Source organism: Chaetodon auriga, chromosome 14 (assembly GCF_051107435.1).
Source record: "Chaetodon auriga isolate fChaAug3 chromosome 14, fChaAug3.hap1, whole genome shotgun sequence".
NCBI classification, from domain to species: Eukaryota; Metazoa; Chordata; class Actinopteri; order Chaetodontiformes; family Chaetodontidae; genus Chaetodon; species Chaetodon auriga.
The window spans coordinates 24,561,189-24,573,825 of NC_135087.1; the positions used below are offsets into that span (position 1 = coordinate 24,561,189).

The window sequence follows — 12,637 nt, forward strand, 5'->3', positions numbered from 1 at the left end:
TCATGCCAGGAAAAGGCTTTCATATTGTAGCTACCTCATACAATAATTTGATTTAAAAAAAAATGCTGTTAAGATTTTGTACAAATCCAATCACTTTGAATTAAAACGGATTCTTACTTACGAGCCAATGTGTAGCTGCTCAGCAGCAGTAACAGACACAGCTTGTTGTAACCCATCATGGGCTAAAGAAAAGGCTTTCCTCTGTGCTATTCAGCCCTCTCTGTCTTGATGAATACAGCAAGACCTCCACCTACATCTTTTATAAAGTTCCTCTTCCCTGTCCCTTTATATCCCAGCCCTACTGAGTACCAGAGGTATACAGACACAGCAAAGCTCCAAAGTTCAAACTCTGATTAGCACTGAAAGTTACAGTTGGGCCAATAGCAGTTTGTAAGTGAGGATTTCTAGCAGTATTGTTTTGTTGTTGCTGCTGTTGTTGTTGCTGCTGCTGCTGCTGCTGCTGCTGCTGTTGTTGTTGTTGTTGTTGTTGTTGTTGGGAAAACAGATGGAACTTTGAGGACATGCATTGATTTCTGTGGACTGAACAGCATCATGGTGAGATATAAATATTCCTTGTCTCTCATCATCTGCTTTTGCCCCTCTCCATGTAGCCACTAGCTTCACCAAACTGGACTTATTGAATGCCTATCATCTCATCCGCATCAGTTTCAGTTTTAGTGGTCATATGTAGGAGCAAATAATGTATCCTGTACCCCACACAATAAAGTAGAAGCAAAAAAAAATATTAGAAGCCAAGAACATATATGGCAGTATATTTTGTAAATGTGTATGAAACCATCTGGCAGCTCCTGATGCCGGGTACTGGGATTCAGGAGCTGTAATTAGTAATAAGTAGTGTAAGTAGTGATTGGATTATGAGTTCAAACACCTGATGGCAATTGGATTTATGAGTTCAGACGCCTGACGGCCTGGTGGTAGAAATTGTATGTATGTGTATCCTGTATCGTCTACCAGATGGTAACAAGGAGAACAGTCTGCATGGCAGGGAGTGTGTGTGTCTGTGTGTTGTGTGATTGCCTGATTGGAGACAGGTGTGCTGGACCAGACCATCTCCAGCTGCATCTTATCCTGAGCTGCATCATATCCTGCTATCAAGACATGTACTCGTGTTTCAATTTGATTCTTTCAGCAATGACTTCTTGAATGGCATGCATTGATATGATTATATTGTATTATTTACTTATATTTCAGTTACAAAATGAACAGTAGTGAAGGGAAGTGGAAAGCTGCTGGCAAGTAAAATTTGGGCACAATGTCAACCTTGACCAAAGGCATTTTGGTGCTTTTGTGAAATGTTGGTATAAAAATATTGCTGAGCTGGTACACAGATAAACAGGTAATTTGCACACATATCACATAGATCTGTTTAATATTTTTACAATTTCTTGCAGCATCTAAACCCATCAGTGGGTGTGTTAAAATCAAAAAGATGTTTAAATGTAAAAACTGACTCAGTGTTATCAATGAACCGGTGTAATCAGCTAGGCCAAGCCACTCACATGCAAAGTACAGAGAAGGATGCCTACCTATTCAAAGCTTGCCATGTTTGAAACAGTCACACTGAACAGCTTACAGTGTTTTGTTTATTTGAACATGCAGCTGACAAATGATTTTGCCAAGGCCAATCCACCATGAGTATTGACCTTCCACCACCTCTGCTAACCCCCTCATTTATTAGCCTGTCATGTTTAGTTGTTTCCTTTTTTTTCTCCATTAGAGCAGATGGGACAAATAGTGAATGGGCAAGAACCAAATCTGTGGTTTAGTTTTCTCCATTTTGTCTTGCCAAAGATCCCTTGTATTCTGATGCAATACTGGTTAAAGGTCAGCTGCCTGTCACACCACACAGAATCTGTTTCAGAGAGTTGTGATCAGTGCCATGAAAAGCAACCCAGGTTTAAGGTCTGTACTTATCCCATGCTAAGACCACACAGTAAAAAAAATAAGGCGTAATTAAAAACATTTTAACCCAAACATAGTTTTTACATTTACTTTTGTCAACTATCTTCAAACTTGCTCATCATAAGTGGGGCATCTACTATCATGTGATTCACAAACCCAAACACTGGGCTTATCCTATGAACTTTAGTTGTACATTAAAGGAACTGTCTGTGATTGAAATGTAAGCAAAAGGGCAGCCCCACGAGGGCATATGTTTTGTTTCAACATTTGAGGAGACACATATTAAGGGGAATATTATGAATACCACTACCCCCCCACCCCCACCCCCCCTTCCTTCATGGCCACACTTAACTCCTACGCCAGAGTTTTTGCCTCAGCGACCGCCACAGCCGCACACAACTTGGCTCTCTGGTGGTAGTCGGCTGCCTCTGGAGAGCCACAGGTCAACCATGCCCTGTACACCGCCTTCATCAGCCTGACAGCTCTACTCACCCTTGTGTCCACCAGCAGGTTTGGGGGTTACCGCCTCAAATAGGCCCAGCAACCTTGTGGCCGCAGCTTGCAACAGCCATCTCAACAGTGACTCAATGTCCCCTATTGGCCCCGGAACATGGTCAAACGGCCTGGCTCCAGAGCGGGGCCCCAGTTTTCCAAAGGGCTGGAACTCTGTCCGGACTGAGGCTCATATTGAAGATGTGCAGGAGGACACCACAGAGCTGATCTGCACAGTCCCTGAGCAGTCTGGAGCTGATGCCATCCATGCCTGTAGTCTTCCCCCATACCTTCTTTGTAGGCACATGTTTTCCACACAGAAGTTACTGTAATCCGTAATGCAGGTTGTTCAACTGTCAATGTCAACTGTGTGGACTCCACAAAATATCACAGTCAATGGTTTCAAGCAGTCTTTCAGTGCCATGCTGGACTCCTCTGACCATCTTCTCACATACCTGATGGTTGGTGATTGTCTATTCATCAACAGTAGGATTGCTTACAGTTGCAACTGTAAGCAATCCTTGTGTTTGCATACAGTAAGTCCAGTGTTCTATTGTCTCTGGTGGGGCATTTAACATACTGTGTGAAAGTGGGGAGAGTGGGCGACAGGAAAGTATGAATGAAGTCTCCAGAGATGAGGAGGAGGGCCTGGGGGTGCAATGTGTACAGCTGTGAGACTACTCTGCAGAAGCTTGCATGCTGCTGTGGCATCAGCTGACGGGGGGATGTACACAGTTATAGCGATACCTTGGACTTCCTGACCAACAGACCCCAGTCTGTTTGGTTAGACAATCACACCTCCGCGACCCTGACCCTGGACACTGGCGTCCCACAGGGCTGTGTGCTGAGCCCTCTCCTCTACTGCCTTTTCACCCATGCCTGTGTGCCTGTGCATGGCTCCAACTCCATCATCAAGTGCGCAGATGACAACGCGGTGATAGGCCTGATTAATAACAACGACAAGTCAGTCTACAGGGATGACATTCAGCAGTTGGCGATGTGATGCGCCAACAACAACCTGACCCTCAACACAACACCAAGAAGACCAATGAGCTCATCGTGGACGACAGAAAAACTGATGGCTGTAGTCACACCCCCATTCACATCAAGGGGGCTGAGGTTGAATGTGTTTCCAGCTTCAAGTTCCTGGGCTTCCACATCTCCAGGGACTTCGCCTGGATCCTTAACTCCTCCATCTTGATAAAGAAGGCTCAACAGCGCCTCCACTTCCAGAGGAGGCTGAAGAAATTTAACCTGGCTCGTCAAATCCTAGTTAACTTCTACCGTTGCACCACTGAGCGCATCCTGACCACCTGCATCTCAGTATGGTACGGCAGCTGTACAGCTTCAGAGTGGAAGGCCCTGCAATGGGTGGTGAACACTGCCCATTACATCCCTGGTGCCCAGCTAACCGCCATCCAGGACCTCCAGCACAAGCAGTGTCTTAGAAGGGCACGCAACATCAGCAGTGACAACTCCCACCCCAAGCATAGACTGTTTGCCCCCGTCCCATCTGGCAGGAGGTTCAGGAGCCTCCATTCACGCACCAGAATCAGAATCAGAATCAGAATTCCTTTATTGATCCCCGAGGGGAAATTATTTTTGGTGCAGGTGCTCCTTACAAGAATAAAGTTAGAAAAGGAAGAAAAGAGAGAGAAAATATATATATATATATATGTAAAAAGGAAACATAAAAAACAAAATATTTATACTGAGACAAATATTTATACTGAAATACATATATAAAACAAAATATACAACAAATATAAAACAAAATATAAAACAAAATTTATATACTGAGAAAAATAAACAGAGGATGTACAGAGGATGTGCAAAATTGAATTTGGTCAAATATGTATCAGTATAATATAATATCAGGCAGTGAAAAGTCCAAGGGCCATTCAGAGGGAGGAGTTGTACAGGATGATGGCCACAGGCAGGAATGATTTCCTGTGGCGTTCAGTCTTGAGTTTTGGTGGGATGAGTCTCTCACTGAACGTACTCCTGTGCCTGGCCAGCACATGATGAAGTGGGTGTGAGACCTTGTCCAAGATAGTCCATACCTTTGTCAGCATCCTCCTCTCTGACACCACCGTCAGTCACACTCCATCCCCACAACGTCACTGGCCTTGCGGATCAGTTTGTTGAGTCTGTTAGCATCCGCCATCCTCAGCCTGCTGCCCCAACACGCAACAGCGTAGAGAATAGCACTTGCCATAGACTCATAGAAGATCCTTAGCATTGCCCGGCAGATGTTGAAGGACCTCAGTCACCTCAGAAAATAGACACGACTCTGGCTCTTCCTGTAGAGAGCGTCAGTGTTACGGTATGTCACCAATCCTTTCAACAGGACCCAATGATGCAGACCAGAGAGAAGGCAGGTAGAAGAACAAAAATTTATTACAGGCAGGCAACTGACACAAGGAAACACACCTTAAGTGGTGGCACTTAAGAAACACATTAGCAAACTCACGATGGAACGAGAGAGAGAAATACTCACAATACTGAATGCACAACCAGGCCTGGGAAGATCTCGGGAGGAAGAGACTGGAACAATCCGGCACAGCTCGGAGAGAGCTCTCTCCTTTTAAGCTGTGCCTAATGAGCCTGATGAGCTGCCAGTGTGCTCTGAGTAGGCAGAGCCAGTCAGGTGCAGGGACACACCTAGCTGTACAGACAGGGGGAGACAGACAGACAAAATCCACAGTGGAAAAGGGAAAAGGAAACACAAGGGTGAGACAGGCTGCCAGGTCCTAACAGTCAGTGTTCTTTGCCCAGTCAAGTTTATTGTCAATATGTACCCCCAGGTACTTGTAATCCTCAACAATGTCCACTCTGACCCCCTGGATGGAAACAGGGGTCACTGGTGCCTTGGTTCTCCTCAGGTCCACTACCAGTTCCTTAGTCTTTGCCACATTTAGTTGCAGATGGTTCTGCTCACACCATGTGACAAAGTTGTCCACCGCAGCCCTGTACTCATCCTCATCACCCTTGCTGATACATCCAATTATCGCAGAGTCATCAGAAAACTTCTGAAGATGGCAGGTCTCTGTGCAATACTTGAAGTCCGTGGTATAGAGGGTGAAGAGGAAGGGAGAGAAAACAGTCCCTTGTGGAGCCCCAGTGTTGCAGACCACTCTGTCTGACACACAGTGTTGCAGGCGCACATACTGTGGTCTGCCAGTCAGGTAGTCCACAATCCAGGACACTAGGGGGGCGTCTACCTGCATAGCTGTCAGTTTGTCACCCAGTAGAGCTGGACGAATGGTGTTAAATGCACTGGAGAAGTCAAAAAACATGACCCTCACAGTGCTCGCCGGGTTGTCCAGGTGTGCACAGACATGGTTGAGCAGGTAGATGATGGCATCCTCAACTCCAAGTCGGGGCTGATAGGCGAACTGAAGGGGTCCAAGAGTGGCTTGACCATGGGCCGGAGCTGCTCCAGGACGAGTCCCTCCAGGGTCTTCATAATGTGGGAGGTCAGTGCCACAGGTCTGTAGTCCTTTGAGTCTCTGGGATGAGATGACCGGTGGGGGAGGGGTGTAGTCCTCAGGCTGTAACAATGGACAGTCCTGGCTGGGACAGTGGAGTCCACACAGAAAGTGATGTAGTCCGTGATGCACTCTGTGAGCCCATCAATGTCCTCCCCATGCTGCTCACAGAGTGCCTGCCAGTCTGTCACCTCAAAACAGCCCTGCAGTGTCTCTTATGTCTCACTGTCCTTGTGGTCGTAGGCTGACTCTTCACCAGAGGCACCTAACAGTGAGTGAGGTGCAAAAGGTTGTGGTCTGACCTGCCCAGAGGGGGGAGGGGGGAGGGGGAAGCGGCTGTATGCATCCTTGACGTTAGCATACAGCAAGAGAGGGTTCTCTCCTCTCTTGTAGGACAGCTCACATACTGAGTGAAGCTGGGCAGTGTTGTTGCCATGGTGACGTGGTTGAAGTCACCCGAGATAGCGATGAATGCACTCAGGTGATGGGTTTGCAGACGGGCCACGGTGGAGTGAATGACGTCACATGCCAACGTCGGGTTGGCAGAGAGGGGGATGTAAACAGCTACGATAATGGCATGTGAAAACGCCCTGGGCAAATAATATGGCCTGAGCCCAACAGCCAGCAGTTCAATGTCCGGGCAACAGATACGTTCCTTGATGGTAATGTGACCAGGGTTACACGATTGGTTGTTGACCAGAACGGCGAGCCTCCCTCCTTTACGCTTACCGCTCTCGGTGCAATCCCGGTCGGCCCGAACAGTCTGAAAGCCAACGATGGAGACATTATCATCGGGTATGTCCTGATGCAACCATGTCTTGGAAAAACAAATCAGACTGCACTTCCCGGTACTCCTGGCGAGTGCTGTTAGCTCGTCTGCCTTATTTGCCAGCGACCTCACGTTGCCCATGATGAGAGAGGGGAGACACGGCTTATATCTCCTCTTCTCAATAAGCCTCTGTTGTCTCGACCCAGCTCTTTTCCTCCACTGTTTCTGTCCTCCCCATCCTCTGTGTTTGCCTCCAGATTTCAGTGGGGATCTCTGATGTTCTGGCCGCCAAGTCAGCCAGCCTCAGTGCGATCAGCTGATCTCTGGAGTAAACAATGCACTGCACATCAGTGCTGTGTCCCAGTGAGAGTAGCAATTCAAAAGTGCGAAAACAAACCAGAACTCTCTCAGCCAACATGTTTGGAGAGGGCACAGCTTCAAAATGACAGTCATAAAATTGCAGGTATTAATAATCAAGAATAGAGCAAAAGAATTGTAAAACTAAGAAAAGAAATAGGAGCGACTGCGACAGGCTGCATGCATGGTCGGCGCATGTGCACTACGGTCACAGTCACAGCTTCTTCCCCAGAGCTGTTATGCTGCTGAACTCTGTCCCCCAGCAGCCCCCACTCCAACCCCCACCATGCTTCCATTGACACTGACAGCTCCTCTACCACCTTACCGCTCTCCTTCGCTCTCCTGTCTGCTTCCTTCAGCAGTTGAAAATTGTCCAGCACAAGATGCGAGTCCGACATGATCTCCATTAGCCAACCTTTGGTGAAACACATGAGGCTACATTCCCGGTACTCCCTCCGCAGTCTAGTTAGTGCTGTTAGCTCTTCCATCTTATTTGGGAGAGATCTCAAGTTTCCCATAATAAGCAATGGTATGGATAGTTAGTACTGTCTTTTCTTGACCTGGCACTTTGCCCCAGCTCTACATCCCATTCACCTTCTCCTTATTTCCTTGAGGGTCTCCGGTCTTTCCACTGGAAGTACACTTGTGTGGACCTTATTGATAGTCAGTTACTATAACTGTTGTAAGAGACTGAAGTCTGACATATTGAATGCTATCAATAGGATCACATGATGGAAAATAGTCTGGTATGAAATTACACCAAATTTAAATCTAAATTTATGGATGATAAGAATTTGACGTGAAAAGAGTACAGAAAATGCAATTGATTTGACAAACATATCCACTGAAATTGTGGGTATTAGTATTTGGGAAGTTTTAAGTCGGTAAAGGAAGTGGTCATTATCTACTAACGATCAAGACAAATAGATAATACATCAAGACACCAAAATTGAAGTTGGGTAAAGATGACTGGGATATATTCTGAGAGTTAAGTGAAGCAAGGTGAGAGCTAATAGGAGAGAATATAATGGATATTGAGGAAATTGATAACAAATAAACAAAACATCCATTGTGCAGACAGTATCCTAAAGACTGCAGGAGGTAATTTTAAAAAGAGTATGCCATGGTGGGATGATAACTGTAGTAAAACAATTAATAGGAGAAATAGAGACAGCTAAAAGTTCACCATATACTGGACCAGTTTGGAAAACAATTGGAGACAATACTGTAATAAAATTGGGAGGGAAACACAGTTATCACATGTATGGGTACTGATTAGGAAAATGAATGTCATAAAGAACAATTTTGAAATACCAGTGCTGCACAGTGGTAACATAAAAGCAATTAGTCATGTAGAAAAAGCAGGACTTCTCGCAAAGACATTTGTGAAGATACACAGCTCACAAAATCTGTCTTTAAAAGCTAAGCAGTGTAGAGGCATTATCCTTGCACAAAACCCAAAATACAGAGAGAAGGGCTACATCCAGTGAAGATACATATTTACCATTCAATCTGTTTGAACTAAGGAGAGATATTTCAAATGCATGGCAGACCTCACCAGGGAAAGAAGGTATCTGTTACAGCATGTTAGCCCATATGAAAGACAGAATGAAGCAGTTTTAAGCCGGATACACGATGGACTCCTGGGAGAAGTGGAGGATCGTGTGCCTGTTGATCTTTTCCATTGAGGATGCTGAAGACGTCTTCATAATTGGATTTATGATAACAGGCTTTCTGCTGTCTGGAGTTGGCAGCTTCCTGATCTAGTTCTAGTTCTAGTTCTAGTTCGGAAGATGTTCACAGCACTTCACATCGAGAAGCTGCCCATCTTGATTGAGGGAATGAGCAGGGCTGTAGACACTCAGACTCAAGTGATGTGTGAGCTCGGTCGCAAGCTGGATGCGATTCTTGATCAAAATCGCAAGCTGGATGCGATTCTTGATCAGAATCGCAGGCTGGATGCGATTCCTGAATTCTTTCACAGAATGGATGGCAACTTGGAGAAGTTTTCAGCTCGGCTCGAGTGAAATTGGCCACCGAATTTGGATATATTTGAACAAAGACACTGGGAGACTCAGAGAGACTCAAAGGCAGACGGAAAATTTGCAGTGTCGGCCTACCCCAAAACAATTGTTATCTTCATTGGCTCCCTGAGAAATCCGGCCTTCCCAAGGCCAGTGTCTCTCCACTCTCCTGGATGTTATGCAGACAAGATGCTCTGGCCCTATCTCCTCCCCCATCACCCCCCTGCTCCTGTGAACTTTGTTTCTGGATCAGAACTCTCCGAGTTCGTCTTCGTCTTTAGTTATCAGATGGCAGAGACAATGGGTTGGGACTGAGTGGAGATGAAGTACACGGGCTTACACATAGACACACATGAAGACACATATGACATGCACACACCCTCCAACTCAACGCCTTCGTGGCTCCCACCCCCCTCCCTCCCTTGTCACAGTTGCGACGCACTCAAATGTGGCTGCGTGCACGCGCCCCCAGTGTCTGTGCTGCGACACCTACCCTCCCCAACTCCCCCCACCCCTCCCACATGTGCAAGTCCTTGAGATTTTGTTGTAATGTCTTATTGTGTTGCTTATGTGCCAAAGTGTTTTCTTCCTAATCCCACACTGTGCCCCCCCCCCCCCCCCCCCCACAGGAGCTTAGTTTGGGAGTTGCCTTTTTTTACCCTCTTCCTCCCTCTTGTTTTTTCTCTTTCTCATCTAAGTAAACGGGGTGCTCTCCATGTGTGCGACCCACAGTTCTCCCGCTCCTGTCCTCCCCTGTTATGTGTCACTGTCTTTTTTGCGTTTCTTGGACGGGATGTAACTGAAATGGAATTTCTCCTTCGGGGGACTAATAAAGGCATTCTGATTCTGATTCTGATTCTGTTCAATGTAATATGTGATAGCAGTATCGAGCAGTCAGTTTTAGTGACTATACTAAAACCTAATAAAGATTCATCAAATCCAGCAAGCTACAGACCCATTGCATAAACGTCACAGTTAGGGAACACTCTTTCTAGAGAGAATATATGTATTTTCTACCTATCAAAGTGGATTTCATAAAGAGAGAGGGACAATGGACTCCGTCTTATCTCTGGAATCAGAAATCATGTCAGCTCAAACTAATAAAGAAATGGTGATTACGTTTTTTTGTTTGTTTGTTTGTTTTTGAAAAGCATATGATATGTTCCAGAAAGAAGGACTCCTTGTCAAACCTAATAGATTAGGTGTAAATGCTAAGATGCACTACAAAACTGTTAGTGGATAACACTTGTACTGAGCACATGGCTTGGCTGCCATATGAATGCGTGAATGCAGACTTGAGTTGTAAACAGTGGTTTGAGTGGTCTTCAGACCAGAAAAGCATTATTCAAATACAGTCCATTTACTACTGAGTGTTAGATATCCTGTTTGGGAGGACAATAGAGGTTAAAGTGGGCACAGAATATTCCAGTAAGTATTCAGTAGAAAAAAGGGTAGTGTGTGAGTCCATTACTACTTACTACTTACTTACTTATAATGATTAATGACATTTTTGAACAGGTTGAACACAATATAGGAAAATCACTTTGTGCTGATGATGGGGTGCTCTGGATCAGGGGTCGAAATCTAGAGTATTTAAGAAACAAAATGTAGCCTGCAATAGACACAGTGGCAGAATGGGCAGACAAATGGGGATTTAAATTGTCAATTGCAAAATCACAAGTCATATGCTTCGCTAAATGCCATAAATCAGTATGTATGAAATTGTCCGGACAAGTACTTGAATAGGTTAAAGTGGTTCAATTTCTTGGAGTTCTGTTTAATGAATAGCTTACCTGGTGCCAACATATTGACAAAGTCAAAAACAAGTACAAAAAGATCACTAATATACTGAAATGTCTCAGTGTGAGATGGCAAGGAAGCACAACATATTTATTACATTTTTTCGGGCTATTAAGAGAGCAGTCTTAGATAATGGGTGCATATTTTATGTGTTTGCAGCAAAAAACAACTTTAAAAAGCTGGATGTTGAACAGGTTCAGTCCCTCCAAATGTGTGATTGAGCATTTAAAACATCGCCAGTAGTTGCACCAGTAGTGCAATGCAAGTTGAAAAGGGTAAAGTGTCTCAATGAATTAGTAGTGTCAAGTTAGTGTTGGCATATCGGGTTTATTGGCAAGGGCATAGTAGACCATACCCTACAAAGGCCATATTACAGTAGTGTTGGGAGCATAATAAGTTCAGGTTTTACAGGGAATGCTAAGGCACAAAATCTGCCATACCTCCTTGGAGATTCATTATACCATCCATATATCTAAGTCTGCAGTAAAAATTTAAAGAGAAGCCTGAACTGGAACAAAAGTGGACAATAGTATAAAACTATATTGATCAACACCAAGACAAGATATTCATATTTACAGATGTTCAAATGTTGTTCATGCCTCAGTGTGAGATGAGAAAAATGGGATATCAGACCATCTTACAGTGTACACAGCTGAATTACTTGAAATATTGTTATCATTGCAGTGGAAGAACATAACCAAGCCAATGTTGTAATCGCCTCTGATAGCTTGTCAGCACTTTCAAGCATCAAGTCTAGAGAGCCGTCATGCAGGCAGGATATTGCATCTGAAATCTTTCATGTGCTACGAAGGCATCATTATAGGGGATTAAACATCTTCTTCCTTTGGGTTCCTGCTCACGTAGGGGTGGAAGGAACTGAGAAGATAGACATGTTGGCTAAACTGTTAGAAAGCCTGTGCATGCCCCCCGCAGGTGCCAGCGGCACCGCTCTTTGATGACTGCCCAGAGGGAAAATGGACAGTTTTTCTTTTCTCACTAGTTTCCTGTTTGTGCGTTCATGAGGATGATGTGAGTACTGTACCTCTAGAGCCTTTGAAGTATTACTTAAGTTGTTGATGCTGCAGACAGATTCCTTGAGGAGGTGTTCCTGGGTCCAGAGGAGCTGCACGTGTACATGAAGCAGAAGCTTGAAGTGTATGAAAAAAGGAGAAGAGAAAGGAGGTGTACAGACAGAAGTGAGGACTATGGGGAGGAGAGAAGCATGGAAATAATTGAAGATGATTGTTAAATTGCTAATGTTTTACATCTTGCAATGGAATGCAAGGAGCTTAGTGGCAAATGGGCAGGAATTTAAGAGATTTGTTGATGAATTTAAAGCTTTACCAGAGATATTGCGCATTCAAGAAACTTGGCTCAAGCCATGCTTAGACTTTGTTGTCCCAGGATATGAAAGTGTCAGACAAGATAGAGGGGTAAAAACGGGAGGAGGTTGTGCAATATTTATAAGATCAGATGTGCAGTATCAGAGGGTGGAAATTAAGAGTGTACTAGAGTGTGTTGTTGTAAGGCTATGGACAAAAAACAGTTGGGTAAATGTGGCAAATCTTTACAATCCCTGTTTGCAAATCAATATCAGTGAATTAGAGGGGGTTAGGGAGCTAATAGGGGCACCAGTTATTTGGGTGGGGGATTTCAACGCACACAACCCCTTATGGGGCAGCAGAGCAAAGGATAATAGTGGGAGCACTGTAGAGGAATTTATGGATAGGTGTGGGTTAATATGTTTGAATGATGGCAGGCCAACAAGGTTTGATATTAGA

The 12,637-nt window shown here is 44.8% G+C and overlaps 1 protein-coding gene across 1 annotated transcript in view; it reads right to left on the reverse strand.

Moving 5' to 3' along the window:
* apoba (apolipoprotein Ba) overlaps nucleotides 1-4,995 on the reverse strand; it is a 43,693-nt gene extending 38,698 nt beyond the window's left edge. The window contains exon 1 of the mRNA XM_076748421.1: nucleotides 4,916-4,995. The gene's annotated coding sequence lies outside the window, so the exon portion shown is untranslated. The remainder of the gene's footprint in view (nucleotides 1-4,915) is intronic.
* Nucleotides 4,996-12,637: the final 7,642 nt, after the last annotated feature.